This window comes from Amblyomma americanum, chromosome 11, assembly GCF_052857255.1.
Source record: "Amblyomma americanum isolate KBUSLIRL-KWMA chromosome 11, ASM5285725v1, whole genome shotgun sequence".
Lineage (NCBI taxonomy): Eukaryota > Metazoa > Arthropoda > Arachnida > Ixodida > Ixodidae > Amblyomma > Amblyomma americanum.
Window position 1 is genome coordinate 12,493,135 of NC_135507.1, and position 8,251 is coordinate 12,501,385.

The 8,251-nt window shown below is 45.5% G+C and overlaps 1 long non-coding RNA gene across 1 annotated transcript; it reads right to left on the reverse strand.

Moving 5' to 3' along the window:
• Nucleotides 1-396: 396 nt before the first annotated feature.
• LOC144111451 (uncharacterized) lies at nt 397-8,029 on the reverse strand. The gene is made up of 3 exons (XR_013310049.1): nt 7,896-8,029; nt 5,715-5,916; nt 397-662 (listed from the first exon to the last, which is right to left on the reverse strand). It is a non-coding gene; the product is annotated as an uncharacterized LOC144111451 (long non-coding RNA).
• Nucleotides 8,030-8,251: the final 222 nt, after the last annotated feature.

Consider the following 8,251-nt stretch of genomic DNA (forward strand, 5'->3'; position numbering starts at 1 on the left):
ATCGCCGTAAATGGGCAGACAGCTTAACCTCTTCCTGTATAAAGCTGCGGATCAGTCACCAGAGCAGGGGTTCTTGCAGGAGTTTCATATACAAGACGAACGACGTTATTTGTGCCCTGTTCACACCTGCGACCTCATCTGTCCACCTTTTCCCATCTTCTGATAAGAAACTGGTAAAACATTAACAATTCCGCATTGAGTGTCGACAGCGGTGTCTGGTGCTCCTCTCTTTATCAACGGTCACCATGATTAGCCGCCGGCGACGACGATCAGAAGTGCCTGCACGAGCGTCCCTGCTGATTCGTGAGCGTGCATTGCGCAATACTGCTCCTCTTGTGCGTGGATGCTTGCCCTCTGTGCGTCTATATCTTCAGTAATGACCGGGAAGTCCGCAATGGCGCCATCAGCAGCCGGTCCACACTTGGAAAACCGTGCCATGAATGAGAAAACGTAACGACCAAAAGCACACTTCCTATATCAGTGTCTACGCAAATATTAAAATAAATACAAGATAACTAAAAAGCAAACGAAAGATAGCGTTATGAACACATAATTGAGCTCAGGAATGAACTAAAGTCCATTCGAGACCAGGGGGAGTCCGCAAGGCAAATTCCGGAGGGCTGGCTGTATGGCGGCGCATCTTCGTTACTTCAGGCGAGGCACTGCGAACAGAATGTAGACTTAGCATTAATTATTCTGGAATTTAGATATTTTTAAACTTTTTACTTCTCTTTGTGACTTGCGGTATGTAAGCAGCAAGAACAAAATGGGAGACGGCAACTCGCACACCCAAAAATAAAATTTACCCGGCTTCTCCGGTTTTTCAGGCACATGGTGTAAGTTTCTCACAAAATTAGCGAGGAAAAAAACGGTACGAAGAGATGCAAGAAATTCGAGCGCCCACGTTGCCTGCATCTCTTTATTTCATTTTCTTTTCAGTTTCTCGCGCTTATTTTATAATCACCGAAAAGGATCGATTTAACGTTGTACATATTACGTTGCACAGCAGTGGTGTTTCTCCCCCGGAAAAATGAAAAGTTTTTAGCGCTGGACAAAAAAAAAAGTAGGAAAATTTGTTTATCCATATCAAAGTGAAGGAGATTGGACAGGGCGAAATATCTTCAGATTAGTCAACGCGTGACGCTCAGATTCTAATTCGACTGTCTCATAATTATTCTAGCACGTCTAGTGTTCGTCTATTTCCAGATAGCCACGGACACTGCAAAGCAGTTGTAATGGGAGGGATACACACTCGTATAGTAGTAGTAGTATTAGTAGTAGTAGTAGTAGTAGTAGTAGTAGTAGTAGTAGTAGTAGTAGTAGTAGTAGTAGTAGTAGTAGTAGTAGTGGTAGTAGTGGTAGTAGTGGTGGTGGTGGTGGTGGTGATGGTGGTAGTAGTGGTGGTAGTGGTAGTGTTAGTAGTAGTGGTAGTAGTAGTGGTAGTACGGGCTCGTAGCCTGTGCAGCCAGGTCCCGACAGTGCGTGGGAGGGGGTGGGAAAGAAATCTGATTGCAGAGTAACCGGGCAGGAGAATAGACAGTGGGAGAGGTTGGCATAAAAGGCAGGGCCGTTGTGGCATGAAGTATCACGATGAAATTTGTATAGATAAAGCCCTGCAGGTGTGACAAGTGCGTTAAGTTGTAGCTGTCGAAGGATGTGAGCCTCCTGCACAGAAAGACCGTATGAGGGTCGGGGTAGATGTTACGGTCGAGGCGTAGTGCTTTGTAATATTCTTTGATGGTGGCGCGAAAGGACCGTCTCGAACCGCCCTCCGTGTTCCTTGGCCAGGGGCTGAACGGTACCCGGGCAAGCGTTTAAGAGCTTCACGGGCGAGCTGGTTAACCAGCTCATTGCCGTCAATCCCCGAGCGCCCAGGGATCCATCGAAGGAATAGAGGGCAAGGGTGCAGCGACGCAAGTGCGGCCTCGAGCTCCGTGGACAGGTGTGATGGGAGTGTTTTTGATTCAATGACACGAATCCTGGGAGTCTGTGTAGATGGTGTAGTGGAAAATGTATAGCTTGAATGTTACAGCTGGAAAGTGGAAGTTATAATTTAGGCCGAAGTTATAGCTTGAAAATCCTTAACTCGCTTTTCATCTAACTATCCATGTTGCTTTCTTGCTGTGTCGTACTACGATATTATTCACCTTCCTCTGATGCGTGCGTTGCTTTTAATGCAATGCCATTAGAGTTGACACACCCCCCCCCCCCTCACCCCCTCCCCACTGTCCGAGATGAAACTCGCTCATTGACCGAGAGATGTCGTGTGGTCTTGTGACATTATCCCAACCTACCCTGACGAAACACCTTGATTGTTTGAGAGAGGTCACGAAACATTGGCAGTTCCTCAAAACCTGCTCACCGTGGCAGATGACAAATAATGATTGGTCGAGAATATTTTGGAGACAGCAAGGAAGAGACTCGATATCAGAAGTCGGGGGAAAAAAAGGTTGGCATAGCAAATGTCGTCACCGCCACAGCACAGCAGGTACCTGCTACTGCAGCTGGTAATCGTAATATGACACTTGATGCACTGACAATTGCAAAGAAACTGACGCAAACACACCCTGGGATTGCAACAGAAGCTGCGTATAATGTGAAATGTAATCATATCTCATTCCGCTAATCAGGTACCTTAAAGGGCAGGTGAAGAGATTTTAGAATTGTACGAGTTTAAATGGGGTAGAATGTGTGACACCCGGAGGTAAAGCATGTGAAGTATTTTTGGGCTAAGATTTGAAATGTTGACGTAATAGCAGAATAAATCCGCATTGTTGGTCAGGCTTCTCTTCCGTGCCTGCGATGGGCAGAGACCGCAACGATGACGTCACATAGAGCGGCGCTGCGTTTACAGCTAATAAACGTTTGTTTCAAGGAATTAAACCAACACCGCCGACAGTGAAGCCCATGAAGCATTGTTTGGTGGTCTTGGAAGGCTCACTGCAGCTCGTGGGCGAAGGCAGCGGACGTCTTAAATTTCGGCAACAAAGATTTCATCACGAGTTTCTCCGTACATCTCTATTGCAGTGAGGAGAAGCCTGACTATCGCTGCGGTTTAATCGGCGATTACGTCAAAATTTTCAATGCTGGCGAAAAAATACTTGGCATGCTTTACCTTGAAGCTTCATAGGTTGGATTTCTTGAAGAACCTAAAATTCTCAAAAAACCATTTCACCTTTGCTTTAACTGTCGCTATCGCTTTTCAGCCTCATTTCTAACAAACTTGTTTTCATGCAAGTGTTTAGACACTATAAATCAGTGCTAGCCGGATTCGAGGCTTCTTATTTTCTATTTGGGAGAATCCGTAAGGTCACATCCATATGTCGCCTTTCCCAATCATCATCGTTTAGTGTGACCCGAGCAAGTGACTCCGAGAACTACTTTCGCATTTACAGCTTAACTGCTTTTTAAAACCTATATCATTTTCACTGCATCCGCAGTTAAGTCTTGCTTTTAGGATTGAATACACGTTTACAACCCTACACTAGCCGGGCAAAAAAAAAAAAGCCATCACCTCATAACCTTTCCGCAGTGAATGATGTTCCACGTCACCACTTTCTCTTTTGTTAGTACGCATGAGAACTTCCTTGGTATGCCCCACAATTATACTTTTGGAACTCCTTCGAACAAACGCTCTGCGTATCATGTTCGCCGCACAACTACGGCGGATGATAGGTGCTGCCAGCCTAGGTTTTTAATGAATGGCAGCCAGTGCTCTTGGGCAGCGTTAATCTGCTCCCCTTGAAGCGTAGAGACGAGTTCAGCCCCAATCTTGTGCATATTCTGCAGTTTCTATTTATTCCAGCGCTTTTCTGCTAAAGCCTCAAACCAAACTCGCGACGCATTCCAGATTCTCAATAAGGCTGCACTCACTCGAATTATCCAGTCAAACTCGCCCATTTCAGAACTGTTCCCACGCAGCACAAACATGCAAGATATTTGAAAGTACAAAACAGACGCATAATTCGAAGCCTCGAGGTGATCGCTGAACCGGTAAGCGCGAGGAAATTTCAATTAGAGCTTTGCTTACATGTGAAGCGCTTAAGACAGACTCTCCAGTGAGTGGTTGTCCGTACTTGACGAATTAGTGATACTCAAAAACGTGAACCTCGCATGCCAGTGGACATAGGTCAGCGCATTTTGTATATGTATAGTGTGTGTGATTGCGCACAAGTTGGAAGCACACAAAACGACCATGGTCGAGTGGTCTAAAGTAGTAGTAGTAGTAGTAGTAGTAGTAGTAGTAGTAGTAGTAGTAGTAGTAGTAGTAGTAGCCATGGAAAGAAAAATGATAGGTGTAACGTTAAGAGATCGGAAGCGGGCAGAGTGGGTGAGGGAACAAACACGGGTTAATGACATCCTTGTCGAAATCAAGAGAAAGAAATGGGCTTGGGCAGGGCATGTAATGCGAAGGCAAGATAACCGCTGGTCTTTAAGGGTAACAGAGTGGGTTCCAAGAGAAAGTAAGCGTAGCAGGGGGCGGCAGAAGGTTAGGTGGGCGGATGAGATTAAGAAGTTTGCAGGCAAAGGGTGGATGCAGCTGGCAAAGGATAGGGTTAATTGGAGAGACATGGGACAGGCCTTTGCCCTGCAGTGGGTGTAGTAAGGCTGATGATGATGATGATGATGATGATGATGATGGAGACCACAGACTCCGAACTGGCCTGGGTTCGAATCACTCCGTTTAAGGCCGCGAAACGGGCGCGTAAATAGCAGGAGGGCGGTATCGTGAAAAAATAACATGAATAAATGAAGGTTCAATGAATGAATTCGGCTACTGATCCGCAGTACCCGGGTTCGAACCCGACCGCGGCGGCAGCGTTTCGATGGAGGAGAAACGCAAAAGGCACTCGTGTGCTGTGCGATATCAGTGCACGTTAAAGATCCCCAAGTGGTCGAAATTATTCCGGAGACCTCCACTACGACACTTCTTTCTTCCTTTCTTCTTTCACTCCCTCCTTTATTCCCTCTCTTACGGCACGGTTCAGGTGTCCGCCAAGATGTGAGCCAGAAACTGCGCCATTTCCTTTCCCCAAAAACCAATTTTCATTTTCAAATGAAGGAAGTTGTAGACGACGAGGAAGGCACCTTTTTTTCTGGGTGTCTGTGGGCAATCAAAGTGAATGAATTTTCGCGTTTGTGACACCTAGCATGTAGTCTGCGCTCGTCTAACTCTTTTTCTTTTTTATTTCTTCCTTCGTGTCCCGATATCTTCAGCAACCGGGTGCTACACCATCACGATTACTTTTTGTAAAGTTGCATACTGTTACTCGCCTAACAATTTTTTTTCTCAAAATGGTACCAAAATGGTCGTTTAGTACCCACTCTGCCATTTTTTTTTTCGAAGAAAAAAATCCTTTGGACGAGACCTTCTCGTCTCAAATCGGAGATAGTGTTTCAGAAAACACTCGACAAGCTGAACTCTTCATGTGCCAGAGATGGTAGTCATCGATGTGACGAACCTGGCTGGTCTAGTCCCCCGGGGGTTGAACGAAGGGAACATAAAAAAATTAATCATTTATGGCTCATGACGAGTCCAGATTGTCGTCTACTTTCTGGCACTCTGTATCCTCTTCAAGGCGCGAAGGGTTCGTATAAAGCATTTTTTTCTCAGCAGAGAGATGGACGGCCTGGTTTTGAATGGCCCATACTTATAGCATGTTCGAAAAAGAATGTCTTTTAGTGGGTCAACCATCGCAGGTGCTTATACTTACGCGCGTAGCATGTTGCCGAGAAATTTCCAACTTTGCTAGCTCCCCACGTATTGAGCAGATTTCGGGCGGTGCTAAACCGTTGCAGAAAACTCCAAGCGGCCCCCTTATACGTGGTGCAGTTCTTGAGCGCGCCATCATAGTTTGCGTCATACACAGCGAGACCAGCCAGGAGGTCCGTGTTGTTTGTCCAAGTATCGCAAATCTGCGACAGGAAGCGTCACAGTGTAATTTTCATTGTATTACATTCAAAATCAGTAAGCATTGAAGTGCGAAAGGTCACAATAATATTGAACGCAAGATACGGAAATAAAAGAGGCTCATTAATGTAAGGGGATTGCCATAATAGTTATTCCCGCGACGGATTACATGTGTTTTATACCCTGATTATTTAATACACTGTGAGCATCTAAGGGTGTAGTTACATTTCAAACTCTAATCTCTTTATGATTCTAGCGCCAGTGTCGGACGATCGTCGCATTCGTGCGAGGTGCCCATTGATACTGAAATTTGGTAACCAAGGGTTGAAATCACTGAGCGAACGCCGCTAACCATCTCTAACCGGAGGACGTTCACGATGCGGGACGCTAATAATTTGTTTCACGTACGTAGAGCTCTTACGGGTGACCAGTGCGCATGCGCAGAACGTAAAGGGTATGCGCGAGTCTCACGTATGTGCGTGAGATTCGGATTTTTACGTTGCGATCTTTGCGTTGTTTGCGCAAGTACGTAGCGTTGACAAACAGCGGCGCCCTGCCCGCCCGCTTCAAAACGATAACAGCTTCGTGGCTAATCTCTCGACGCGATGTCGTGTTCTAAACTGTTGTATTAGCCTTCGATTTGTCCATTCTTACCCTCGCATTAAGTTTCAAGCGAGAAATAGGTATTGTTTTTTTTTCAGATATAAAGGCGGTTTCCAAGCTGTTAACCCTAACGAAGCAGTGCTCCGACGCTCAGTTCGACTGGCTTGGCTTTAACTCTTCTTGTCTTAGTGTGGCTACAGCACTGCCTGCATCTGTCAGTAGATGGCGTACGTGCAACTAAAAGGGTTTGAAACGAAATGCGCGTATGCTACGTAAACTCCTCACGTTTGCGTACGTGAACTGTGTACGTACGTGAAACTAAAACTGCCTAATGCTTTATTGTACGCCATAGGCGAAGGTTCACCAATTGATTCGAAAATTTACGAAGTTCGAACTGGAGGGTGTCAGAGCGTGATAGCAACGCAGATTTGCGAGCTTCCGTGAATATCAGATCGCTGCACGGAGTATCGCTTTTAAGTCTTTGTGACACCGCTCGAAATTTCTATTGAACAATAAAATCGCCGGATTCTTACCATCAGTAACGGGCAGAAAGTACAGCAGGTACGCAGCGCCGCTCATCGGACAGCTCTTTGGCAGTCTCACTTCTTGCTCTCACAGCTCACGCGGCCACCGACGAAGTAATCTCGAGAAAAATTATTTGTACAGCTTTCGCTGTGAAATTATTTTCCGGCTGAACATTAACAAGGCAAAAAGAAAGAAAACAAGTTTGCTAACCCGAACTATCAGTTGTTCGTTTTGCCTCAAAACAAATGTGACACACGAAAAGGCAGGGCTAGTGGTATCGTATCTTTTCCTTAATGATGCAGGCAACTCAAAAAACACTAATAACACCATATTGCAGGGATCAATATCTTTCCCAATGATAACAATTAAGGGCATGTTGGTAGAGTTCCTTTATGAGGAATATAATTATATTCCTGAAGTGATGTAGTTAGAAAAAGCTGGGAATTCAACTTGACTACTGCTTGCTGCTCAATGAACAAGTGAAGTTGGAAATGACATTTCGCTGTGCTTAGGAAAGGAAGAATAAATCATATACGTCTCCCCTTCGTCAAAGGATGATGAGTGTATTGTAAGCTTCCTATGAAGTTGTCAGGCCTTTGGTCTCTCAGTTTGTACGGCACTCGAACACCAACTTTCCTCAAGAATTTTCAGTTCAAAAATAGCGCAAAGCCAATCATCTTCTATCCCGCCTTATATCCCCTGTGCTGCAGGAACCACTCTGCATTCGTGTCCAATCCATGCGGCACAGCACAAAGATTTCAAGTCAGACTTCGCAGCGCTCGTCACACCTTCACTCGAAAAGGAAAGACATAAGCGCTGTGTGAGCTTCGGAGACGGCTAAGGGAAGGCAGCTTACCTTTCTTCTGAAGGATTCCGAGTTGTCAAGAGTCACCGTAAAACCGTGAGTCTTATCGAATGCGAATACAGCGCTGTCGGTCGAGGCGTAATAAAATGTCGACTTGTATGTGAGGGATGTGTTGTCGCAGACCTGGGAAGGAAAGCGGAGGACCCATTAGAAGGAAAGGAGCGAGTACGATTAAAGAAAAAAAAATTGTTGATTTGCGAAGTAGGGTCAAATGCGAATTAGGTGCTCTGGCAGTTTGGTTTTGACTTCGATTCCGGTGTTCAGATCCAGTGTACACGGACGGCAGTTGTTCGGAAAGCGATAATGGTTTGATGTCCATAATATGAAACTGGTCGTTCGCTGCACTC